This window comes from Podarcis bocagei (genome assembly GCF_964188305.1).
Source record: "Podarcis bocagei genome assembly, chromosome: 4".
Lineage (NCBI taxonomy): Eukaryota > Metazoa > Chordata > Lepidosauria > Squamata > Lacertidae > Podarcis > Podarcis bocagei.
This window is the reverse complement of record NC_138128.1, coordinates 74,087,466-74,115,106: the sequence shown is the minus strand read 5'-3', so window position 1 is coordinate 74,115,106 and position 27,641 is coordinate 74,087,466. Positions and strand designations below refer to the sequence as shown.

At 43.7% G+C, this 27,641-nt stretch overlaps 1 long non-coding RNA gene across 1 annotated transcript in view; it reads left to right on the top strand.

The window, feature by feature from the left end:
* LOC308584795 overlaps positions 1-27,641 on the top strand; it is a 107,106-nt gene that overhangs the window by 29,596 nt on the left and 49,869 nt on the right. Inside the window, exon 3 of the long non-coding RNA XR_014007009.1 lies at positions 1,064-1,180. This is a non-coding gene — a long non-coding RNA (uncharacterized lncRNA). The remainder of the gene's footprint in view (positions 1-1,063; positions 1,181-27,641) is intronic.

The following is a 27,641-nucleotide window of genomic DNA, read 5'->3' as shown; positions in this document are numbered from 1 at the left end:
ATTAATTGCAGAGCTTCACCCCGGTGCCACTCACGATTGTCCACAGATACCAGATTCCCATGTCCTGGCCCAAATGGCAATGCTGCTTATTCAAAAGGTTGTCAGAATTGCGTTTTTATCTTTTGGAAATCCAGCCATTAGGCCAGCTTGTTTCTTAAATTTCAACTTCAGAACGATTTGGCTTGAGACCTGTTCTGAGAAAGGAGAAGAATTCATTACCAGAATTTTATGAGCAATTGTTAGATATGTTCACTTATCTGGGACTGCAGACTTTTGTTTTGAAAAACAGTAGCCCTCGAGACAGGGCTGGAAGCTAGAGCCAGGGCAGACAGAGCAGAAGCAGAGTCTGGAAGTATCCCGCTGACTGAATAAGAGCAAGGTTAGAATCTACCAGATCAGAATGCAGGGATGGAGCTGGTGCGGAACCTGGTTATGGGTGGACAAAAATAAGGAAGACGTATATCTGTCCAAAGGTGCTGTAGACGGCTATTGTATTCTCAGAAATGACCTCAGAAATGTTGGGTTGTACGGATCTTTTTCCAAGGATATTACCTACCCTTTACCCTAAGGTCCCAGGGTGGATTACATAAACTCAAATACCTGTCAAAACCTTGTGAAACCTTATATGCCATGCTAATAACATCCCATATAGTATGACCACTCCTGACTGCCCACGCTTCCATTTGCTTCCTTTGCTATGTCCTTAATTCTGATCTCGGGTGATCTCCCATGCCTACTAGATGCTTCATCTTTCTTTCCAACCCAATATGACTTCTACCAACAACGCTTTGCCCACCTGCAGTACCTTCCTGCTCTAATATATGGTTTCCCACTCCTTGCTGCATATAATGTGCTTGTTCAGCTCTCTAGGCTGCCTTTCTCTGAAAATTCAGAGCTGTCATATGTGATAGTGACAGCGTGGGAGGATGGAGGCACAACGTTGTAAACCAATTTTCATCCGGCTATAACCACACTGGTTTTGTAATCATAAAAATAATGTCACCACTGAAAATGTAAATAAAGTGTGCAATGTTAAAATGCTTAGGCCTCTCTTTTACTTTAGCACTGCAGGGAGGGTCCAGGTGTTATTGTGCACAGAAGCAAGCCCAGGATCAGAACTGAAGACAGAGATGAACAAGCGCTCCCTCATGGCTTATAACACCCAGGATGATCTTTGAAGGTACAGTGAATGGATTTTAAGACTGTGTCCAGGAATGCTGGAAACGATGTGGCTCCCAGATGACATTAGCAGCGTTCCTTGTCCCTGGCTTTTCTTTGCAAACAATGCTGAGAGTAATTGAAAACGACTCTGGTCCATTAGCTGTGAACCTCGTAGCCACCATGCCTGTCTTTTGCATTATCCTGGAGTGCAGCTGTGCTCTGCCAAAACCTTACACTTTGCTGTCAGAAAAAGAAGGATCTTTGATAAAAGACTAAGTGTTTTGAGGGATAGGAAGTTTTTACTAAAAGTTGTTTTCAATTTCCTGAGCTAGCTATCCATTCCCATTTCATTCTTGGGTTCCTAGGCAGTCTGTCTTTAATGAAATATACTCTTCTTTTCCCTCGTTTTGTGTTCACAGAGAGATAGACTGTGCCCCCAGGCAGGTTCCCCCTCAGTAGAAGACCTATGACCTATGGTTTGGAGGGGCCAGGAGTCTGATCCCGCTGCAACAGTGTCCCCAAATGCAGTACTTTTCCCAGAGGAGCAAAAGTTTGGCATTCACTTCTGTAGAAGAAAACTGCAAACCACTGAAAAGTGGGGGCATATTTCCTACTGCACTTTTTTCTTTCCCTCTGTTGCTGGCACAGTCGCAAACTTGATCCCTGTTCTTTGTCCCTCCTCCCATCGAAGAATCAATGAAAGTGAGAGCCCACCTTCATAGCTTGCTAATGAGGGTGGAAAGTTAGGTCTGATGTTTTGATTCAGCCTTATGTTTGATATATAGGGCTAGCAAAATGCCTGTAAATTAGACAGATTAGGGTATTATGTGTCAGAGGAAGATTTGTATTTTGCAAGGAGACCTGGGGGTGAATTTGGATTGCTGTGTGGGATCCCTGAAAGTGGGACCTGGGAAGCCAATGTCAAAGCAGATTTCACCTTCCACTGTATTATTTTCAAGTACAGTGGTACTTCGGGTTAAGAACTTAATTCGTTCTGGAGGTCTGTTCTTAACCTGAAGCACCACTTTAGCTAATGGGGCCTCCTGCCGCCACTGCTGCACAATTTCTGTTCTCATCCTGAAGCAAAGTTCTTAACCCGAGGTAATATTTCTGGGTTAGTGGAGTCTAAACCTGAAGCGTATGTAACCTGAAGCATATGTAACCTGAGGTACCACTGTATAACACTTGTATAGCGTTATACCACAGAGCCTAGGGCTTGCTGATCAGAAGGTCGTGGTTCAAATCCCCGTGAGGGGGTGAGCTCCCATTGCTTGGTCCCTGCTCCTGCAACCTAGCAGTTCGAAAGCACATCAAAGTGCAAGTAGATAAACCTCTGGCAGGAAGGTAAACGGCGTTTCTGTGCGCTGCTCTGGTTTGCCAGAAGCGGCTTAGTCATGTACGCCAGTTCCCTCAGCCAGTAAAGCGAGGTGAGCGCCACAACCCCGGAGTTGTCTGTGACTGGACCTAATGGTCAGGGGTCCCTTTACCTTTACCTTTTTTATAACACTTTAGTGGTCCCCACTGGATGGTTGACTACTATTCATCTGTACGGGAGAAAGTTAAAGGTTGTGTTTAAGGTAAGGATTAATCTGCACCATGTTGATGGGTGATCTCAGTAATCCCAGCTGCTGAAATTTTCATCACCTTCTGTGAACCACATCTTGGCTGTGGTGGAATACTTAAAACTCGTCCACCATAGGAAGCCAATTCTTCCAGTGTAGAATATGTTATACTACAGCGATGGGGAGCCTGTGGCGTTGCATCAGGCCCAGCCAGTTTGGTCGGTTGTCATGGATGATGAAAGTGTAGTCCACAAGTCCCCTGGCTATGTGACAGGGGGCTTCATAGTGCTTGTGAGATAGTTTATTTGTTTTCTACAACTCTTTTTTTCCTCAGCAAAATGTTTTACCCCAAAGAATCTGAAGAACGGTACACAGATTTTACATGTGCATTTTTATTTATTACTAGTTCCTTTTCCTTTCTACTGCCTTTTTTATCAGTGCTTCATTCTTCTGTTTCACCTTTGTTGTTGTTGTTTAGTCGTTTAGTCATGTCCGACTCTTCGTGACCCCATGGACCAGAGCACGCCAGGCACTTCTGTCTTCCACTGCCTCCCGCAGTTTGGTCAAACTCATGCTGGTAGTTTCACCTTTAGTTCTGTTTTAATCTTGGTGTTGTCATTCTCAGCCCACTCCCACCTGCCCATCTTGTATTGCTTCCATCTTGTGCTTTTCCTTCATTCTGAGCACTTGATTCGTCTAATTGTATAAGTTTTTGTATATACTGTATAACTATCATTACCCTTTAACTGCAACATTGTTTAACAACCAAAATACCTTTGTTGGGACCAGCCAAAATGTCACAGAAGCGTGACAAGCTTTTGAGTTCTCCAGCACTCTTTATCAGGCAAGATAGGAGTGAGGGGGGCGAGAAGTGGGGTGGGGTGGGGAGTAAAAAAATTAGGCTGATGTTGTCATGAAGTCAGCTTACAGATAGTTCCAAGATGGAGATTGCAGTCTGAAGTTCCTCCCAGGTGCTATAGATATCAGGTTGCACACCTGGGAATCTGGGATAAAGAAGCAATAGCTGCTCCCCAACTCTGAGAAATTAAAATCTGTCTTGAAACACACAGGTCCCTGGGTTTGGCAGGCAGCGGGAGTAAAGTGAAACCTGGCAGTCTTTAATTTAGCAAGGCCAGGGATTAATTTTGGATGGTGTCCTAGGTAAAAAGAATCAATTGAAGTCAAACAGTATTATCTAGTGGTTGGAGGGGATGTAATCCTCAAAATGAAAAGTCCACATGGTGGAAAATCATCTTTCTCTGGTTGTAGGATTCTGCCTGAATGGCTAGTTTTGTATTCATCTATGCACATAAAGGGACGCGGGTAGCGCTGTGGGTAAAACCTCAGCGCCTAGGACTTGCCGATCGCATGGTCGGCGGTTCAAATCCCCGCAGCGGGGTGAGCTCCCGTCGTTCGGTCCCAGCTCCTGCCCACATAGCAGTTCGAAAGCACCCTTAAGTGCAAGTAGATAAATAGGTACCGCTTTATAGCGGGAAGGTAACCGGCGTTTCCGTGTGCTGCTCTGGTGCCGGTTCGCCAGAGCAGCTTCGTCACGCTGGCCACATGACCCGGAAGTTTCTGCAGACAGCGCTGGCTCCTGGCCTCTAGAGTGAGATGAGCGCACAACCCTAGAGTCTGTCAAGACTGGCCCGTACGGGCAGGGGTACCTTTACCTTTTATGCACATAAAGAGCAAAAGTAGCTGTGTTGATCCATACACAACCCACCCTCCAAAATCTATAGTTGGACTATGACTTTTTGGGGAACCTACTAAAATGTCACAAAAGCATGGCAAGCTTTTGAGCTCTCCAGAAGTCTTCATCAGGCAAGATGCTACAATAAGCAGGTAGTGAGGGAGTTGAGAAGTGGGGCAAAGTGCAGAAATTAGGCTGATGTCATGAAGTAAGCTTGTAGATGATTCCAAGATGGAGATTGCAGATAACCTCCATCTAAGTTATGCACCTGAGATTTTGGGATAAAGAAGTAATGGCCCCTCCCTATTTCTGATAAATTAAAGTCTTGAGTTATTATTATAACAACTTATTTAATATTTAAATGTTGTTTAACATGGCTTCTACTTTCCATCATGAAAAATGAATTGATACAAACAAAAACACATACAAATATCCCATGTACAGTACTGGTGTTTAGAAGTGTGCTTTGATACATTTTCTGAACAGATTGTCAGTACTTTGATGTTCTTTGGCATTTTCTCACTGGAGAAATTTTTTTTTTCATTTTTGCAATTTTGCCTGTTAAAAAGTCTCACCACCCAGGATGATCAGGAAGTGAGATCATTGTGCCGCTCCAGCTGGAGAAGATGACCATCTCTGTGACCTCTGATTGCAGAGGGGTACGTTCTGGATAAAATCAAACCCAGACACCACCAGGGGAAAAAAATGCAAGTTCGGTTCCTGTGAAACATTGCACTTTTCCTTTGATGCAGAACAGTGAAGAAAATGGGTTTGGAATCATCTTGTCTATAATGAACCAGAATTTGGCTTTGTTTGGAGCAATGGTCCCACTTTGACTAGAGTTCTTAACCATCCATTAATTTTTATCCATTTAGTTTTTTCTGTGTTCTGGCTCGTAACCTGTAATGAATGAAAAGTCATTGAACTCTACCTTACGCACAGCTCTGCTCATTACCATTCAGGATAAACCCTGGTTCTGTAGCTGACCAACCAGTAGTGAAGAACAATATTTTTACAATCTAAGGTTGGCATCCTCATCTTTGACTGAAAAGTGAGAAAATGAAACTTATGTTTGTGGAGAGGTGGCTTTTGTGGAAGAATGGTAGCCACCAGTGAGAACTGCCATTTTCTCCCCATAGTGCCCTTATGAGCAATGGCACAGCATGATGTAGCATCACTTGGAAGGGCATTTAAGTGGCGAGGGGGAATGGCAGTAGACAAATAGTCACCATCAAAAGGAGTTCTGCTTATGCCTGCAGAGTGGGGGGTGGGGGTAAATAAACTGAAGTTCAATCCAGATAAGACTGAGGTACTGTTAATGCAGGCATCCCCAAACTCAGCCCTCCAGCTGTTTTGGGACTACAATTCCCATCATCCCTGACCATTGGTCCTGTTAGCTAGGGATGATGGGAGTTGTAGTCCCTAAACAACTGGAGGGCCGAGTTTGGGGATGCCTGCGTTAATGGGTGGTTCCCTAGACTAGATGGATGGGAGGTTGCCTGCTCTTGATTGGGTCACACTTCCTCTAAAGGAGTGGGTATGTAGCTTGAGGTTACTCCTGGAACCTTGGCTGTTGCTTGAGACTCAGGTGGCCTTGGTGGTGTGAAGTGCCTTCCACCAGCTTTGGCTGGTGGCCCAGCTGCACCACTATTTGCACAGGAATAGCCTGACTTCTGTCTATATTCTGGTAACCTCTAGGTTAGATTACTGTGATTACTGGGGATGACTGTGAAGACGGTTTGGAAACTTTAAGTGGTACAGAATTCGGTGGCCAGGTTGCTCACTGGGGGAATGTGGTTTGAGCATATTACATTGATCCTGGCTCAACTGCGCTGGCTGCCAATAAGTTTCTGGGCCCAATTCAAAGTGCTGGTTTTGACCTAAAAAAGGTAAAGATACTCCTGACAATTAAGTTCAGGCGCGTACGATTCTGGGGTTGCTGTGCTCATCTCGCTTTACAGGCCGAGGGAGCTGGCATTTATCCGCTTCCTCAGACAGTTTTTCCGGGTCATGTGGCCAGCATGACTAAGCCGCTTCTGGCGAAACCAGAGAAGCACATGGAAACGTCATTTACCTTCCCACCGGAGCGGTACCTATTTATCTACTTGCATTGCATGCTTTCGAACTGCTAGGTTGGCAGGAGCTGGGACCGAACAACAGGAGCTCACCCCGTCACAAGGCCTCGAACCGTGACCTTCCGAATGGCAAGTTCAAGGGGTGCAGTAGTTTAAACCACAGTGCCACCTGCATCCCTGAGGGTTTTGACCTATGAAGTCTCAAATGGCTCAGGACTCCAACACCTCAAGGACTGCCTCTCCCCATATGAACTGGCCTGTGGTTATCTGACCCTGTGGTTATCATCTGAGACTCTTCTTCATGTGCCTCATTCACGAGAGGCCCAGAGGGTGGCAACATGACAAAGTACAATTTCTGTGGTGGCTCCATGTTTGTGGAATGCTCTCCCCAGGGAGGCTGGTCCTATAGAGTTGTTGTCTCTGGCCTGGGTTCTCAGCCTAATAGTTGCTCACTCCCAGATTGATTTGCATGACCTGAGACTCTTACTGCTGATGATATACTACTATCAGCAGCTTCAGGTCTTTCCTCTATTGAACATTAACTTTGCAAACAGTGGTTTATGACTACTTCCTGTTGTGCTTGTCCCTTGTGATCAGCAATGACTAATCACTGACAAACTCCATTATTGTTGCTCCTTGCCTTACCACTGCACTGTGAGCCATTACTGTTCTTCCGCTGCCTTTTATGCTGCTTCACAGAACATCTGTTTCCAGATGTTCTTTCTTGAGTCTAGTGAATACAAAGAAAGTCTTGCATTAATATATTTACAATAGCTTGAGATGTTGGCCTGCTAGTTATTGACAGCAATGGATCACCTAAATGAGCCAAGACCTCTCATTTCCCTACAAACTACAAGAAAAAAGGGATATTATTTGCACTTAAACATGGTATTTTGTGACAAAACCATGGCTCCATATGGTTAGCAAAGCAGATTGTTGTTGGCAGTACAGTGATGTTTGTTAAGAGAAACATAGATTAGTCATCTAAAGGCCATGTACACATTCACTCAGCAGCACTACAGCTGCTACCAGAGAGGCCCATAAGAAAGCATGGTGGTGAAGTTTGTTGGGATAGAAATTGAAATGCTGGGGATCTAGGGAACAGGCAGAAGAGATTATTTATCCCATTTGTATCATTCCCTTGCTCCAAGATGCTTAGAGCTGTAAACATGAATGGGCTTATATCTTTTCATCCTTACAACAGCCCTGAGAGATTGTAAAAACAACAACAACAAACCTAATGCTATCACCTGATTTATTTCAGGACTGACTGGAAACCATGGCCAGTCTAGCACTGCTAACTGCACCTACTAGCTATTAAAGAGTCATACTGGCTACAAGGGTGGTTCATTGCTCTTTGGCTGCACGCAGATATCTTGTTCTCATGTAGGATTTGGAATGAGTTGTTTGTAGGCACACGCTCTCCTCCCTTTCCTTGCTGTGATGAGTGATTGCAAACCATAGTTTATTCTTGGAGATTTATAGCCTGGACCATAAACCAGTCAGATGATAAAGACCCAGTGGTATCTTTCTCCCCTTCTTTCTCCTTGCTATATATAGAGAGAAAGGCATGTTGGCATGTTACCTAGAAAAAGGATGCTTGTGGATTCTGTTGACTGACTGGGATCTCCACAGACTAATGTGTGGACTAGAACAAAATAACTCTTTGGATTTTACACTTATCTGAATGTTGTTCTCAACTTAAAAATTGGCAGACTTGAATGGACCAGTCCATCTTACCCAGAAGTGATTTTTAAAATTTAGATTATTAATAGGCTATTTCGCCATAAATACATGCATTTACATATCTGTTGTGTGTCACTACCCTCCTTATCCACTTTGCCCCATGCTGCAAATAGTCTTGGTCTTATTATCGGCAGTTGGAAACCATATGTGATTACCATTTGCCAAACCATTGGTAGTTTAGAACCTATGATATTTTATAGCTCCAGATAAACCAGGAGCTCAGCAAATATTTTATGCAGTGACAACTTTCTCATTTTGGAAAACCAATATTTAGAGCACAACTGGCTAATCTAGGGTTGGTGGGAGCTGGAATACATCAACCTTTGGAAGGCCACCTGGGAAACCCAGCCGGATGGGCGGGGTATAAATGATTTAGAGCATAATGATCAGCCCTCCATACTGATGTATTTTTCCATTAGAAATTAGAAATTTTGGACTAGTGAAAACCATCTGCTAGCATTGTAGCCATCTATTTATCTTTTCCCAGCTTTCAGACACAGCCATTCCCAGTCCCATTTCAGGGTCAGGAACAAACACTCCTGCCTTGTACTTCACATTTTTAGGAAGGTCCACACCATGGATCTTTCCGCGTATATCAAAGAGTCAGAAAGTGATTCCAAGTTCCCTGGGGGGTGGAGAATGTCCCTGGAGGCACTTTATTAAACAGGGCAGCCCTGATAATTCAAAGTATACCAGTTGGAAGGGGTCTGCAGCTAAATTAGTCCGTTTATATTGGCACAGGATTATAAGACTCCTTAATGCCTTGTGGATAAAGAAATTACCCGTCCTGCACATCTGCAGCCAAAGCTTCTCATTTGACCTAAACTATACTGACAAGCAGCAACCCGCGCCTAGAGAAACAGCATGACATGGCCAGCAAATGAACTGATGGAAGAGAGGATGGAGGTGGCTGGGAGGCAGGAAAAAGCAGTTATAAACTCATTCAGGCATCTTGGCTGCAATACCTGTATCACAAATCAATAGTGAATTATGGAGAACTTTCTCTGGTTAGTTCTGAGGTATGAAGGCTACACATATGGTAGCCGTTTTCCTTTGTAAACATTAAGGATAAAGTTTGGTTCAGATGTAGCCCTCACACTGGTAGATTGGGGTAGTGGGTGGGGAGGAAGAATGCCAGCAACTGGCTTACTTAAGCCATGGCCATGGCTATGATGGAATATTTAAAATACTTTTATTTACCCAGGCACTTTAATATGTTGCAAATCTCAGTCTCCTTTTAAGGGTCTTAGCTGCTGTTTTGTAAATGTTACTTTGCATTATGATATAAATTTTTGTTGCATACTGCACAGAAATCCCAAAGAGGTTGAAGTGTGGCATAAATGTTTTAATATATACTTAAGTAGTGGTCTGGTTTAGGAAATGATTAGCATATTTTGGCACAGTTGGTAATTGTCTATATAGTACTGAAAATAGATGTCTGTGTGTGGTTAGCCTTCCAAGACAGGGCAGGCTGTAAGCTAAAACAAATGCATGGTATAATCCTTAGTACATGCTGAACACCCTATAAGTATAGAACCAGTTACCAAAAGAAAACTTACTGTGACAGTTTTGGCATGCGGTAATGGTTCTGTGTATACACTACAGACTTGTCAGGAAAATCTGAAATTGAATAATTTATGCTGTGAACACACTATGCCTTTAACACTTATTATTTCCCTCAAAGAATTCTGGGTACTGTAGTTTGTTAAAGGTTGCTGGAAAATTTAAATCTGTGAGGGGTAAACTACGGTGCCCAGAATTATTGAATGAAATAATGTGTTTCGAATGTGCTTTGAATGTGCTTTAAAGGAATTGTTTGAACACAGCTATAGAATGAATTGTTGTAGACAAGAAGGGCAGACCTTGAACACTGTATTACCATATTGGCCTGAATATAAGCCTCACTTTCCCTCCAAATTTCGACCATGAAAAGTTAAAGTGCTGTTTCTATTCGTGACCTTACGGTATACAGCCAGGAGCTTGGGGCAAACAGCACCAGCAGCGCAGCAAAGTGGTGCCCACCAGGAAGGGAGAGAGCGAGTAAGGGGGAAAGCTGCCAGCAACGCAGCATGCCCCCCCCCCAGTATGCAGCCAGGAGCAGTGAGGAAGGGAGCGGCTTATATTTGGGTGTTTTTTCTTTCCCCCCCCTCCAATTTTAAATGTGCGGCTTATATTTGGATACGGCTTATATTCGGGCCAATACGGTACTTCAGACATTCACTTTCAAATCCCCAGTTCCATATTTTAGGGTATCCTTGAGGTTACAATCCTAACACCATTTACCTAGGAGTATGCCCCACTGAATTCATCAGGACTTACCTCTGAGGAGGCAGGGTTAGGATTGAAGTCTTAATGTACAAGAATCTGATCAGTTGAAAAACCAGCATCTGTTCCCTCTAATGACAGGAATTAGACATCTCATAGACCTATCGTCATTACTGAAGAAGGATTAGGAGTTTGCAAAGAAGTGAGATTAATTATTTGAACTGTCACTACAGAGGATTCTGTAAAGGTAACTCACATCAAAATAGCCTTTTCTGGGGATGGTACCTGAGGAACACAGACTGAGGTATAAAGAGATGAAGTTCTAGAGCTAATATCCAAATTAAATATAAACGTGTATTTGGGTTCACATGGCATATAGCCAGCATGGTGGGCCTGCGCCTCACTTGATCTCCCTTCCTCCTGCCAAGCTGATGCAGCACACCAAGACACACATGCAGCTGATGATCTTCTAACAAAAATATGCATGCTATCCCTAAAATTGACCTCATAAGTGGAGGATTGGAAGGAGTGGTCAAGGTAACACCTGTTTTTAAAAGGAATTCAAGGAGTGTCTGGAAATTACAAGCCCAGTAGCTTAATAAGCGTAACAGATAAATTGCTGGAAAGTGTTTTAATGCTAGAATTCAAGCATATAGAGGAATAAGCCTTGCTGGGGCTTCTGAATGGTTTCTACGAAGGGGAGTCCTATCTTGTTAAGCTTCTTAGAATTCTTTGAGTGTGGCAACAGACTATTGGTGAATCACCACTGGGGAGCCACCAAAGACTCCTAAATAAACCTAGCAATCAGAGAGCGAGGACTCTTATAGATTGATAGCTGGATCAAAAACAGGATGCTGTGGGAATAAAATAGGAAGTTTTCACAATGAAGGGAAATAACCAGTGGGGTCTCTCAAGGACATGTATTGGGAGTGATGCTGTCTTTCTTATTTATAAATTATCTAGAGTCAGGGGTGAGTGTCCAGATGATAACAAATTATTCAGATTAGCGAAAACCCAAGCAGACTGTGTGTATAAAAATCCAAAAGGATATCTCTAGAGTCCAGACTTGGTGAATGAGTAACAAAATGGCAGGTGAGATTCTATGTAGGTCAGTCTAAAGTAATACACACCGGAGAGGAAAACCATAACTCAATTTATACACAGATAGGATCTAAGTTGGCTGGCAAATCAGGAAAGAAAACCAGGGTGGAATCTATCAAAGAAAAGAGCAGCAGTAATACAAAAATAGCAACCCAAAATCAAATGCAGCATTTGGAGTTATTGGGAAGGAGACTGAAAGCAAAATGGTCTCTATCATAATGCCTTCACATAAGTCCATAGGTACTGGAAAAAAATTGTTGAAAGAAGAATAGATGTTAGAATGATCAGGAACCTGGAGCACTTCTCTCCCTGTGAGGAAAAAACCCGCTATCACCCTAAGGAGATTACAGCAGGGTACATTTATTCCTTTCTATGCCCATTTTCCCATCTTCCTGATATCCACAAGAGTCAGTCCACACTCATTGATCTTTGGGCTGGTTTTTGGGGGTGGGAGGGGGTGGGGTTGGTATCTGCTGCAGTCTCAATTTGTGACTCCTAGAGTGGATTCAGAGAGCTTTGCCCTCTAGACCACATGAGGAAATTACAAGTGAACAGGGGTACCAACCTGAATAAAATATTGGGGGTGGGCAGGTAAACTCCACCCTGCATAATTGATCACAAGACGCTGCACACACACACCATTTGAATGGCAATGCCCATCACTTGGGGGGGGGCAGCCCCATGAAATATTTTATTGGGAGTGGGGACAAGGGACCTCAGCCCCTAGGAGTTGGCTCCTATGCAAGTGAAGTACACAGAGATTCTTCTCAACCCATCTTAGGGAATTTCAGTTACTGATCCCCATGGTTTGCACCAACAGAAGTTGTACCATATACAGTTGTACCTCCTTTTGCGTCTGGGATCCGTTGTGGAGCCCTGGACGCTCAACGAAAGGGACGCTCGACAAAGCACTGCTCTGTGCATGCATGAAGCATGATTTAGCGCTTTTGCGTGTGCGCGAGCGGCAGACCTGGAAGTAACTTGTTCCGGTACTTCCGGGTTTGCCGCAGACGTTGGACAAAATAGACCCGAAATGGGGTAGACTCAAAACGAGGTACCACTGTACAGCAAATAAATTCAGAATTCATCTGCGTAACTTCTTGTCCTGCTTAGTTCATGGTCTGAGCCACTCAGCAGAGATTCTGGCAGACCTTGTTTGAACTTTGACCATATAACCCAATCTAGTGCTCTCCAACTCCCATCAGCCTCAGACATCTTGGCCCACAGTCAGGGATGATGGGAGTTTTAGTCTAAACCATCTAGAGTGTACTAGGTTTGGATCTAGGTTGCTCAACCCATCCACTTGACCTACCAGCTTGCCTCTTTGCTCTTCTAATCCCATTGTTCACCAGTGTTTCCAAACTTTTGTTATACCCAATGAGATAAGATTTCAGAGTGGAAAAGTAACTACTCTTAACTCTCATCCCGTGTCCATCCCATGTTATTGCATGAATCATTGTTCTAAGCAAGTTCAAAGCTGCAACTCATGCAGAGAGTCCCCTCTGTAGATGAATACTATGAACTCACAAGAGCCTTTAATTCCTTATTTCATTTATTTCTTGCAACACTGTACCAGTTTTTCTCATGATACACTTTGGGAATTACAGGACTGTACCCATCCACTGTTCCTTATTGCAATTGCCATCTCTATTGCAATTGCCATTCTTTTTAAGAGAGAGCAATACTAATTTACTATCCGGAGGACATATTGATATCATCAGACAGGAGCTTTCTGTGAGCTGATATCTTTATAATCAGCCAGCCCTTTTGTCCATCTTCCTTCTTCGTTTTCCATCTTGGAGGAAGAACCTCAGTGTGGAACCTGGACAAGAAAACAAATTGTTAGGGACCAGAATAGATTGCCATAGAACACTACCAGGCACCCCAATCTAGTGTGCCTTTTCATGGATTGCATTTGTTTATTTTTCTAAAGCTACATCAGGAGCTGATCAGGACTAAAAAATGGGGTGTAATTGAATAAACAAACGGAGATTAATATACTGCATAACAATGTTAACTGAGCTGGATCCATAGAACCTTTAAAAAAAATCAAAGCACCAAAGATCAGAAGAAATCTACACAACATTCTTCAAAAATTTATGCACTTATTCCTTGCACCTCATCATGTGTTAGAAAGACTCAGATATATATATGAAAAGCTGCTGAAAGAAGATATCTGTTAATAGGAGCATGTTTGCAAAGCATACCAAAGGCACAACATTCATTTGAGCTGTTAAATGACAAGGAACCCATTAGAAGAAATTAAGAAAGGATTTCCTGTCAAGCAGACACTAAAATCTCATTTTAGAAAACAAGTGGCTTGCGAAAGGGATATGGCTGTTCAAAGAATAAACACCGTGTGCTCTTGGGTCCTTCAAAGGTTTATTTGACGGAAGGGTAACAGATCTCTCTCGCTCTCTTCAACTGGGTCCCAAAAGGTCCATTTCTTCAAAACACTCTGAAACTGAGCTCAGGCTGGAGACAAATATGAGTTTCCTTTGCCAGCAATTTCCAGCACAGACTGCACGCAAAATGTTCATTTAAACTGTGTAAATGACAGGCAAAGAGTCAGAAGGGAGCTCCATTTGAGAGGCCAATTTTCAGCATGTGTTTTAGTAAGCACGCTTCACAGTAGCCTCGGGCTGCTTTCTTTCAGTGTGTCTATATGAGGTAGACTGACCCCAAACCGTGGTGCCTACTGGGATATTCACAAAGAAGGCACACATCCATTAAGGATCTGTGGAGTTGTCGTCTTTCAGAATATGGGTTATTGACTTCAAATAGTTATTTCAAACTGTCTACCTTTAGGGAACCTTTTTCACATCATCAGCAAACAAATCCTTGCATGTCGGCAGCACATCTTGCACCATGCTCTAGGGTGCACAATCAGTTCATTTGGGATGCTTGTCTGGCCTGATCTGTCAGTTAACTGGGATAAAACCATTGCATTGTTCTGCCAATCCAGTATCCTGGACACTCCACAGGGTCCACTGCTAACACCTGCCCTACTGCCCTGGACTCTATTTACGTGAATTTATTCTCATAAATCAGGACATGGTAATAATAATAATAATAAATAATGAAAATTTATTTATATCCCGCCCTCCCTAGCCGAAGCTGGGCTCAGAGCAGCTAAGAGCCTGCTGCCATTTTAATTTTACCCAGTGCCCCAAGTGGAGTGGGCATTTTGGGAATTAAAATGGTGTCTTGTTCCTAGATCCAGGTGTTGTTGTTTAGTCGTCTAGTCGTGTCCGACTCTTCGTGCCCCATGGACCAGAGCATGCCAGGCACTCCTGTCTTCCACTGCCTCCCGCAGTTTGGTCAAACTCATGCTGGTAGCTTCGAGAACACTGTCCAACCATCTCATCCTCTGTCGTCCCCTTCTCCTTGTGCCCTCCATCTTTCCCAACATCGGGGTCTTTTCCAGGGAGTCTTCTCTTCTCATGAGGTGGCCAAAGTATTGGAGCCGCAGCTTCAGGATCTGTCCTTCCAGTGAGCACTGAGGGCTGATTTCCTTAAGAATGGAGAGGTTTGATCTTCTTGCAGTCCATGGGACTCTCAAGAGTCCCATGGACTGCAAGAGATCCAGGTACCTGGCCCTAATCAGAGTACTGGTGTCATTTGCCATCACTACCTGGTAAGCTCACTTGGCTAGCCTGTTGCTGTTGGAGGGTGCTACTCAGAGGGTACTCAGAGGGTACTTCGCCAAGGGCCTCCTCAAACCTGGAGCTAGCTTTACCACACTGTTACCTCTTGTTAAGTGGCCATGTTTGTATGCTGCACTAAACTATGCTTTGTTTATTTATCTGATCTCTATACAACCCTGCCTCCCAATAAATAGCCCAGGGCGGTGTACAACATAATTAAAATACCATTACAAAAAATTCCAGGCAAAAATTGGGACATTTAATTCCGAAGGACCAGGTGAATACAGGAGTCTTTAGCAGGCCTCTAAATGTCTACAGTGAGGGGAACAGCCATATTTCTTCAGGGAAGGAGTCCTAAAGTCTTGGTGCCATCACTAAGAAGGCCCTGTCTTCTCTAATCACACCATAACAATGTAGCAGCATGTAGCTTGTACATCTTCTGAATCTTCTTCAAGAGTAGTCCCATATAATGCACACTGTAGCAGTTCGAACATGAGGTTATCAGAGCATGGGTTATTGAGGCCAAGTTGGACAGATCCTGGAACAGCTGTAGCTGGCACACTAACTGAAGTTGGGCATAAGCACTATCTGGTGTTTCAATCAACATGGAAAACCAGCAAAGGGTTTTCAACCAACATGGAATGCTTGGGTAGTTGTGGCACATAACATTTGTTAGTCTTCTCATGTGCCACAATAGTTTTTGTTGTTTAAACTTAGGAAGAGTTAGCATTCACCAATCCATCCTTTCTTTTGGGTTTACTGTTGGCTCCTGGCTATGCCTTTGGATGAGCTAGCACTTCTGGAGTAGATTATTTCAGTTTCTCAATGTTTCCACGGTAACCTGCAACCAGCAAGCCAAGACCTTCCTCCTTCAACATACACGATTTTTCTTTCCCACCCAGCTCACCTTACTTCACCTTATGGAACTGCCTCCCAGATAAAAACCTATGATTTTGTCTTTATGGCTCCATAACTTGCCTTAGGTTGTAGCTGACTAAAGTTATAATACTCTATTGACTCAAACTGGCCACTTGCCTGTAGACCAGAGCTCACTGAGTTCCTGCCTGTTGGCCAAACTCCTGGCAGAGCCACATGGATTTTCAATTTCAGTTCAGCATTTTCCAAATATTACTGCTTCACAGGAATAATTACAGAGCATTCTCACGGAGTTTGACCATTATGTTGGAACTGCTTCTGGGTAGACTCATGAACTGCCAAATTAATTCCTGTAGCATTGAAGTTCTGGAGAATGGCTGGAAGGAGGTGTGCAATTTCAGGACCTGCAAAGTGAGTTCTAAGGCAATTGTATCCAACCAAAGAAGTCTGTTTCCATTCCCTTACCAGCTACTGTCAGAGAGAAATTTAAGGGGTTCTCACTGTTGAACTAAGATTTCTGAGTCTCAGTGTTACAGAATCTACAATTCATTGGCTCATACAAGGCTTACACCAATTACTGTGTCCTGGGGGCATACAGAGATTACACCAATGCCCCTTCTTCTTCTTCTTCTTCTTCTTCTTCTTCTTCTTCTTCTTCTTCTTCTTCTTCTTCTTCTTCTTCTTCCTATTATTTATTTTTCAGAGGCAAATGGAGCCATTGGAACCGTATTATTTCCTTCATTTAATCTAAGCTCTAGGTCCTGGCCTTTAACAGGCTAGATTAAAGGATGCAGGAGCCCTATACTATCCCTGTGTCAGAGACCAAAGAACAGTCCAGTCTAGCACCCTGTTCTCACAGTTGCCAACCAGGTGCTTATGGGAAGCCTGCAAGCAGAATCCTAGTGCAACAGAACTCTCCCAGTTGTGATTCCCAGCATCTGCTATACAGAAATGCCCTGCCTCTAGCAACAGAGGTAGAACATAGCCATCATAGCTAGTAGCCAAGAGAGCCAACGCTCATCCACAGAAGCTGCACCTAAAACCTGTAACTGTACAGAAATCATGGCCATTCTATTCTTCATTCTGGAAAGGTGTCTGAAATTTTAGTCAATCCTACATACTGTAACTACTGTCCCTTTCTGACGTTATCACTTTTAAGCATCCTCAGCTCACTCTGAAATTCCCCTGTAGTTTCATCATAGTATAAGGGCCCATAGCCTACTTTGCACAACTGTTAATCCGTCCTATGAACTTACTATTTTTAAATGAGGGTTTACATATCTGTACTCCGGCAAACCTAACTGAGGAGATTTGAACCATTAGCCTGAAGTTACATCCCACACACACATTGTTCTCCAGAATTGCAGTTTGGTTTCCTTGCTGACATGAGGAACATGCTTCACATGTGTGAAATGCCTGAGCCAAAGGGATCCAGACATATCAGCAATGAAGCCACAACACAAAGAAAGGAGCCACAAAAAAAGATTCAGGACAAATCAACTGACTGAAAGCACTTGGGTGACTGAACTATCCAAAGTTCTTTAGATCCGAAATTGGTCCGAAAACAGCAGACCTGTCTGGAAAGAGCAGACCAGGAGGATGCTGCTTGACTTCCACAGATGCAATGGAAATCAAAACAAACCCACAGACATAATCGCCCTCATGTGAGATGGGTGGGTGGGTAACACAAGTCCTGCCCCTCTGCTTTATAGTCACTTTCCTGCAGCTATAAATGACTGCAGTGAGTGCCACTTCAAAGAGAAGCTGATGAAAGGCACTTGAGGGACCTGTGGGGCTTTGGAGGAGGTGGGAGCCTCGAATCCAATCCCACCCAGCAGTTTTGCATAAATAAATAAATCATCGGCAGAGAAAGGGAGAGCAGAGGAGGTTGCTTTGGGAAGCCGTGCAGCCAGCATATCTGAGACAGAGAGAGGAGAGGAGAGAAGAGAGAGAGAGAGAGTGTGTATGTGTGTCATATTACAGAGAAGTCAGGAACAGCCACAGTACAACTCCCAATCATTTGAGAATTACCTCTCTCTAATGGGGACCTCCATGCACAAACTGTTGCCTGCTCTGCTAAGGAACTGAAAACTTATCAAACAAAGAGGGAGGGAGGAAAAACAGAGACAACAAACGAGGCTGAAAGACAAGCAACAACAACAACAACAGCCCTGATCAGATTGTTTCCCCTCCCCTCCCAAAAAAACCTCCAAAACTTTTCTGGAGTTTGATTTTTCCCCTCGGAAGGGGAAAATTGTTTTCCCTTCACCTCCTTTTGATCCCTATACATTTTTGTTTGCTTTTGTTAGCTGTCCTTTTTTTCCTTTTCTTCCTTCAGTGGCATTTGGGATTCCCTTGGACGGTGCTCTTTTCATGCGTTCTGGATTGTACTTCTGAGAGGAAGATTGCAGCTTTATTTATACTATATTTATTTATTTATTGCTTCTCAGGCCAGGGAAGGAATGGTGGTGGAGGAGAAGGGCTGGAAGGGGGCTGCTCCTGGTGCCTTGGAGAGCGGCTGCCTCACACATCCCAGGACAGGAGATGGGGAAAGATGCTGTAAGATACCTCTTCTGCTGAGCTCTGGGCTGCCTGGAGTATCTTTACTTTCTTTGGTGCTGAGCCTCCTGCTGTACTTCAGGACGTCGGACCTGCAATCCAGGGTTTCAGATTTGGAGGCAGACAGATCCACTCCGCTGCCTGCCTGCCTCTCCGCAGACCAAATGGAGACAGCTATTTTGGGAAGAGTTGACCAACTGCTTGCTGAGGTCGGTGCTCTTTCATTTTCACAAATATGTTTAAAACCCTCTGTCCTAATCTTCTTCCTGCAAAATCCAAGCTTCTTGTGGAGTTGTTTAGGCAAATGATACACCAGAGTCTCTGCTGTTGCCAAGCACTGTGATCCTTTCTCTGGGGCTTGGGATTTCACTTCTGTTTGACAGCCCACGAGTTCTCTGAGCCTTCCTTGGCAGCTTTAAATTATGTCAGCTTTCCTCCCTCTTATTCTTCTCCCCAGCAGAAATAGATGAGTAGGTAGTTTGACAAGCAGACCAGATAAATAACTAGCATAGAATTAACATCACCTGTTTAATCTATGCAGCTTGAGTCTATAGGTGGGAGCGTGCGTTCACTGGGACTTTTGCCCAAGGAAGTGTGCACAGGAATGCAGTCCCGAAGTGACAGCCAGATCCTATGCATCTTTACTTCAAAGTATGCACCCCTGGATTCAATAAAGCTTTCTTCCATATAAGTATACATGGGATTGCAGACTTACATCTGGTAACTGGAAGCTTGTGGACTGATACGGCAAAGCTGAAACCAATCGGAAGCTGCACATGGGGGAGCATGCATTGAAGCTCACTAAAGTAGCTAAACATGCCGTCTATAATCAGGTAGAAGGGAAAGAGGATCAGGGAAAGGTTAAGGGGCATCTTGATTCCTCATTGCTTGTTGGAAGGCTTTCAGAATAAGCTGCTCTCCATTTCAACCCAGGTTGCTTTCTTCTTCTTCTTTTTTACAGATGTTGCTTTGCGGTGGGGGTGGGGTGGGAACACGATGGCAAAAAGTAATATACTGGCAAGGCAGTGCTAAGAAGTAAAACTAACTCTGCTAAGAATCTCATAGGTGGAGGGGGAGGAGAATAACAATGAAATTAGAGAGGATCTGTTTACTGACTCTTGGCGGGGTGGGGGGCAACTGCATAAACAAGTGCTGTTACGAGGAGTTGGCAAGACCACACACAGAGAGAAATAAGATCTTGAAGCTCGGATGCAGACTACTCCAGTCCGGTCACATGAGAATTCCCACTGCTCTGCTCCAGTGTGCCAATTTCTGTGACCCCTTCACTCTTTCTTCCAGGTGTGGCCAATGGCCATGTTGCATCTCTTTTACATCATTAATTACATGTGTGTTTGAAACAGCATTCTGCACTCCCAACCAGCAGTGGCTCCTTTGGACCTTATCCCGAGTTCTTTCCAAGTCCTGCTGCCTGAGATCATGTTAACTGAAGATGCCAGGCTTTGAATCTAGGACCTCCTGAATGCACTCTGCCACTGATCTGCAGCTGTTCCCCTATGCTTTCCATGTTTAATATTAAACACCTCATGGATACGGATGCATTTTAGACTCACAGCCATTCCATAAGCATTTCTCCCAGTTCACAGGTGGTGCAGATGAGTCACAGAGCATATTCCAAGTTTCAGAGTAGCCAGGGATGGAAGACAACTCTCCAGAATCTCAATCCAATGCCTTAACTGGAAACTAGCTTCTTTATCCTGCCATGCAGAGCTCCCCTTCCCCAAGCTGGAACTAAGTTCTGGCACCTCTCAGGTGAGCGCCATTGCCATTATAAGAGAACAGGGGAGGCATTCACGGTGAGTTCTTTTCTAGAAAAATAGCACTGTTGCCATGTTTTGTACGTGCAAGCCCCAAATAATATGTTGATGCTTGCTTGTGGGATGAGAGTAACTTAAACAATGAAATATTGCCTCTCAACTAATTATTGTTATTTCCTGTTCTCTAAAAACAGCTATGTTCTTCCTTAATTAATTTCATGTCCTTAGGAAGAACAAACAGATGGTAGATTTTGAAGGGGGATACATGAGAGAAGCATAGAGACACACAGAGGCAGGAGTCCCGTCTGTGGAAGACTGGCTGCACTCCAGCATAAGGAGATAATTCGCTTTCAGATTGTGCCTGAAACCTGGCCTACATGTGCAGCAGGATAAGGTTGTAGAGTTCTGTGGGGATGGGATGGACTGTACCACTTTGGATTAAGGGTTGAGCCAAAATTTCTCAGAATACATTTTTTTTGGGCGGGGGGGACGGGGACTCTTGAGATTTTCCTTTCTCCACCTAGGTATAAAATGAAGGCCACTTTGCAGCATTTTATTCAAATATTCTGCCGTCCTTCTATCCCCCCCTTCCGCTGTATGCCCTGGAATGGCACAATGTTCAGCGCATCAAAGAGGATGCAAAATGATGACCAGGCTGCCTACATAGTTGCTGTTGCTGTCCTTTGCAGCAGATAAGCAAACAAACCCTTTGTGGGAGGCTGAGGGGGAGGAGAAAAGAAGCTGCTAAAGGACGCAGGTAGCACTGTGGGTTAAACCACAGAGCCTAGGGCTTGCCGATCAGAAGGTCGGCGGTTCGAATCCCTGTGCTGGGGTGAGCTCCCGTTGCTCGGTCCCTGCTCCTGCCAACCTAGCAGTTTGAAAGCATGTCAAAGTGCAAGTAGATAAATAGGTACTGCTCCAGTGGGAAAGTAAACGGCATTTCCATGCACTGCTATGGTTCGCCAGAAGCAGCTTAGACATGCTGGCCACATGACCTGAAGCTGTACACCAGCTCCCTTGGCCAATAAAGCCAGATGAGTGCCACAACCCCATAGTTGTCTGTGACTGGACAGGTCAGGACTAGACTGGTCAGGGGTCCCTTTAAAGGTCAGGCCCATCCCTGAGAAAATGTTGGAGATTTTTTCCTGCTCTTGGAGAAAATCGATGAAATGGTTCCCTCTGTTTTTCTGCCCACAAACAATGTGGTGACCACTCTTAGGCAGAGCTGTGTTTCAGACTATATGTGGGAAGGACACCACTTTTGAAAACTCTTGTATATGTATTTTAAAATCCCTGTAAGTGGGAAATTGGTGCCACAAGGGCTGAGCTGAGCTAGAACTGTTATCCTGTTTTGTTTGTTTGTTTGTTTGTTATCTGAAGTAGTACAGTGCCTCTGGAAAATTCTGCTACCACTTTTTCTGCTGCATGTGGAGAACAATCAAGGCTTCTGATAGGAGGGACAGGGAAAAACAGCACAATGAGAGTTTTTGATCTAAAACTATGGGGACTTCTTGCTTTTACAACCATTAATTGCTGGTTTGCGCAATTGTTTTGACAAAGCTGTACAACTGGTAAGGGCTGTGACTAAGTGGCAGGTAGAGCAGTTCCCAGGTTCAAACCTTGGCATCTCCAGCTAGGGCTTGGAATGTCCCCCTTTCCAACTTTCCCCTGCTCTTCATCCATCACAATGATTGGCATTTCATTTCACTAACATACACTGAATAACTAATGTTTGAAACCCAAACACAAAGTTTGTTATATAAATGGTGGGGCTGGTGGTGCGTGTGGTAAAAAAAGAGACATTCTAGGCAGTACTGCAAAGATATTACTATGCTCAACAACCATAGATACACACTTCCTCCTGACCAAATCATAGAAATTATGTTCCCTAGACCAGCAGTTTGTTTTGTTTTTGAAATTTCTATTGGTTTATCTGTCCATTTCTTTAGGAATTTACATACCATCTTTCACCATAAGGTCACAAGACGACGTACAACACATTAAAACACATCAATAGATATTCTAAAAGCTATTAAAACAGAAATACAAGACAAGCACGGCATAAACTAAGAAAGAAAGCATAAAATTTCTATATCACTATACACAAGGTGGTTTACAAGCTGAAGAAACAACAATTTTTGCTGTGAATTGCAGAGGAAAATAAATAATGGTAGTTAAGCTTCCTTTGTCTACCATTAGTGAAAGACCCATGATAATCTTGCAAGGAACAACATGGTTCCATGGCATATGACTGGGAAAACCTTTTGTTGTTGGACTACAACTCCCACCATCCCTGACAACTGACTGGTCTTGCTACTTAGGGATGATGGGAGTTGTAGTTCAACAATAGCTGGGGACCCAAGTTTGAGAAACACTAGATTCATGGAAAAAGTGTATTCTATTAGATTGATCAAGATGCGGTTGCACTTGCTTTGCTGGAGTTAACCAGAGCAGGTGAGAAGAGAATGATACACAGTAATGGGCCCTTTCTACTTTGTTCTCTGTGAGTGCCAAAGGAAAGATTGACAAGCAAGTATGGAGGAGAGAGGCATGAGGGAGTTGCTGAGGCAAGATAAAGTGGAAAAGAAATACAGGCAATTCTGGTAAGAGACAGGGAGAGGAATGGAGAAAGCAAGGATAGGAGACTATCATATAGGATGACAAGAGAGATGGATAGCAGAATGGAACCAGGAAAGAAAACAGTATAGAATGACTCACCCCCCAAGCAGAGCATTAAGTCCCTACTCTTTTTCACGTTGTCAGTACTTCTACCGTCACATTCTCATGAACAAGTTACAGTGGCTCCTAATGAGTTTTACAGCTGCAAGGTTCACATCATTCAACAACAACACAGAATAAAGCACAGTGTGGTTTTTAAGGGAGGCGGAGGGAAGCAAATGCACTGAATTAATGAAGCAGCTCAGCTTTAACTTGGTTTCTTTCCTCCTTATTTTGCAAGCATGGGGCATTTTAGAAAGTTAAGCACACTTGGGCTTCCTTGATCTCAGCAGAAAAGTAAAGCATGTGCTTAACAGTCATTAAATCTGGCGGCTGATCCATCCTTATCTTCAGCTGAGTTCTGCCCCATAGCAGTAAATGCAAAGGACGTTGTCCTTTTCGAGCCATGTGAATGGATTTCTGTGCTTCATACATTGTGTCTATATGGGACTTTGATGCATCCTTATTCAATGATGAATGCCATGGTAACTCTAGAACTAGGGTCACCCAAAAGAGTCAAGACAGACAATAGAAAGTATTTTTTCACATGAAGCCTAATTAACTAATGGCATTTCCTGTTGGCACTGTACACTATGTGGCAATGGCCATCAATTTAGATGCTTTCAAAATGAGAATAATCAAATTAATGGAGGAGAGGCCTTTCTGTGGCTATTAGCCAGAAAAACTAAGTGAAACATCATTATTCAGAGGCAGTACACCACTGGTGGGGACATAAGCTGGGAAGGGATATTATTATGTGGCTTAGGGCCTCGTATTTCTGGAACCTCCTCTCCTGGTATGCCCCGCAGAGGACCTTAAGGTCCATGAATAATCATAGTTTAGAGGTCCCAGGCCCTAAGGAGGTTAGATCCTCCACCAGGGCCAGGGCCTTCTCAGTGATGGCTCCGACCTGGTGGAATGCTCTGTCCCATGAGACCAGGGCCCTGCAGGATTTAACTTCCTTCTGCAGGGCCTGTAAGACAGAACTATTCTACCTAGCTTTCAATTTGAACTTAGCCTGATCTTTTATTCCCCTTCCTTCCCTCCCTCTCCCCTTTTCATGAAGATTACCCACTCTGGGATCCCACAGCTAATTCTCCCCTGGTCTCCTCGCTGGCCCAAATAGGACTAATTTAGCTAGCTAGCCCTGGTGATCAGCTAATGTTTATTGGATGGATTTTCCCCCTAAATTGATTTTTTATTTTATTGTTATTCATGTTTTATACTGTATTTTATGCTGTTTTTTGTAGCATAAATTAAGTGTTTTAAATTTGTCGTTAGCCACCCTGAGCCCGGTTTTCTGAACTAGGGAGGGCGGGGTATAAATAAAAAATTATTATTATTAAAATTTCTATACTGCCATTCATTTGAAGAATACAAGGTGGTTTACAATATAAAAACACAAAACTGCATACAGTGGTACCTCTGGTTACGTACTTATTTCGTTCCGGAGGTCCGTTCTTAACCTGAAACTGTTCTTAACCTGAAGCACCACTTTAGCTAATGGGGCCTCCTGCTGCTGCCGTGCATCCTAATTACATTGATCACAGCTAAGGGTGTCACGTGCAGAAGAACAACAGGGTTGATCCACCTTTAAGAAGTTAGGAAAAGAGAGGATTTGAACAGGTATAGCTTGTAACTGGGACACGGGTGGCGCTGTGGGTTAAACCACAGAGCCTAGGACTTGCCGATCAGAAGGTTGGCGGTTCGAATCCCCGCGATGGGTGAGCGCCCGTTACTCGGTCCCTGTTCCTGCCAACATAGCAGTTCGAAAGCACGTCAAAGTGCAAGTAGATAAATAGGTGCCACTCTGGCAGGAAGGTAAACGGCGTTTCCGTGTTCTGCTCTGGTTCGCCAGAAGTGGCTTAGTCATGCTGGCCACATGACCTGGAAGCTGTACGCCGGCTCCCTCGGCCAATAAAGCGAGATGAGCACCGCAACCCCAGAGTCGTCCGCAACTGGACCTAATGGTCAGGGGTCCCTTTACCTTTACCTAGCTTGTAACTCCATCTTCTATACAACCATCAAAGGTGCAGGAACCCTGTTCTCTTTTGCATCTGGCTGTTCCACATGTCTTAGATCGTGGTATTTATTTTCAGGTGGACCTCACAAAGTGGTTTGCATATGATTATGACAACAATAAGCATTGGGGGCACAGGGAGAGGTTATAAGAACATGACAAAGACAACCGTTTGTTTAGAGGCTGTGGTAACTGCTTCTTCTCTACTCCCAGCAAGGTTAGATGGTTCTGTAGGTGATGACATTTTGAAAAGGGCCATCACTGGGAGCTGGTTTGTTGGAAGTAAGATCCATTGGGTTTTGTGGGAGTTGTTTCCTGGTAAGTACACTCCAGAGTGTGGCCTAATGCTGCAATTCCATTTCCTTTATTGGTAACAAACCTCACTGTACTCAGTGGAACTTCCACATGTGTAAAACACAGATAGGATCAGGCTGCATATTTGACTAAATTCAGGACAACTCAAGAACACTTAACTAAAGATGGCCTGAAGTCAAGATGTATAAAGAGGTTCTTTCTGTGTCTGATACTAAACAGCTGGTCCTGACAAGTACCCGAATGGAGCCCTGCATATGCCACTAGATACTCTGAAGAAAGGGTGGTGCATTTCAAAGCATCACATAATAGTATGCTTTTCTCAAAATACGATCAATGTATGGAAGTTTTGATGGACTGGTTTCTTTGTAAAGCATTACTTGGATCACTGTGTAAATTTGATTTTAATATTCTTAGCTGCGGAAGGACCTCCAGCCACGTATGAACCTAAGACACTGAAAGCCAATTAAAATATGATCCATGCATATTGTCTAACACTCAGAAGAGAGAGAGAGGTGGGGGGGGGATGAAGGACTTGTGAATGGGATGCATACTTTGAGCATGGGTATATCCAGATGCACATATCAGGACATGCTGTAGTTTTTTCCTGCCTGTTGATGCACTATTGACAGATACCCTGGCAAAAATGATCAGATCCTGATTTCTTCAGAAAGATTGCACTAACAAGAACTGTTGAACACCCAGAAGCTTAGCATTCAGCAGCTGAATGTTAATTTGAGACAACCACCCTTCTCGGTTGCTGTTTGTCAGCATTGATGTGTCTTCCTCTATATGTGGAGACCCAGGGCAAGTGCCCTTAAATGCTCCCCCCACCCCACAGGTTCTGTTCCTTACGTACTGCCAGTGACAGTGAGCAGCAAGCAATGGCATGAGGTTTTCTGCCAACTGTGTTTCCCTGACAAATGTGTTTGTAGACTGAGAATGATGTAGATGGTACGGAGAGTACCCTGGCTGCAAGGCGAAATTCTTCAGCATTTATGGGACAAAAACCAAAACAGTGGCATTTTAGGCATAGGCAAAGCTTTCAAAGAGAAAAGGCAACTTTCTCCCATAGCAGGTAACACTAGTGACTCTGACTTCTAAAAGTTGACTTTATTATCAGTTTGCATCTGTGCTTGTTGGACAAAGGCAACCTGGGCATGTATAAGTTATCCAATAATCCATTTGTTGTTTTTAGAGAAGTTTTAGGAGCTGCATAGTGGGAGGGGCAATAGAACATTGTCTTCAGTTATGAATAGAGACCTAACTTTATGCTGAAAGAAACCCACACTATACCAGTACATTTGTGCTTTGGATTTAAAATCGATCATCTTGAAGAATACAGAAGATAGTGGTCTCAAGAGATTATTTTAGTTCTTTGGTGATCCAGTAGTAATGGTCTCATCTCTGCTCTGATATCCCTGTACATTCCCAACCATGACCTTCCCTCTGCTCCCTCAAAAGACTCCACTCTTTATCCCTTTCTGCACTATATACTTGGAGCTGCTTACCAGAATACCTGTGTGATACCACCTTACTTCCTTTAAATTCCTCCTTAAGACCTACCATTTCTGTGAGGCCTTTGGGTCAGGCCCCTAATTCCCATGCCCTACTGCAACTAAGCCTGTAACATAGACTAATCACAGGTATATGAAACATTCACATATCGCTCCTGCCTCCACTTCCCTCCCAGCCCTCTGCTGTTTCCCCTGTGTCAAACTTCGATTGTAAGCTCTCCATGATGTGCACCTGTCTTTTATATTCTATAAAGTGCTACGCACAGGCTACCTAAAACTAGCTTTCAAAGGATAGATTTTGTCATTTCCATTTTGCTTGAAGGGCAATCTGAAAACTTACATACCAAATAAGTTGTTTTGATTATCACATCATTTTCCTTGGTGGAAACCCACAATTTTGTTGAAGATAGGGGTTTGTAGCTTTTCTCCTTGCGAATACAGAAATGGTCTTTCCATGTCTTCCAATTTACATTCCAATATATTAAGCTTCCTGAGACAATTCTAGCCCTATGACCACCATTCTGCAATTGTCTTTAGCAGTCTAGGGTCAGTTCTGAACAGCTAGTACAGTATATTGAACATTTGTCTCTGCTTATTTGCACAAAGTTTGTGGG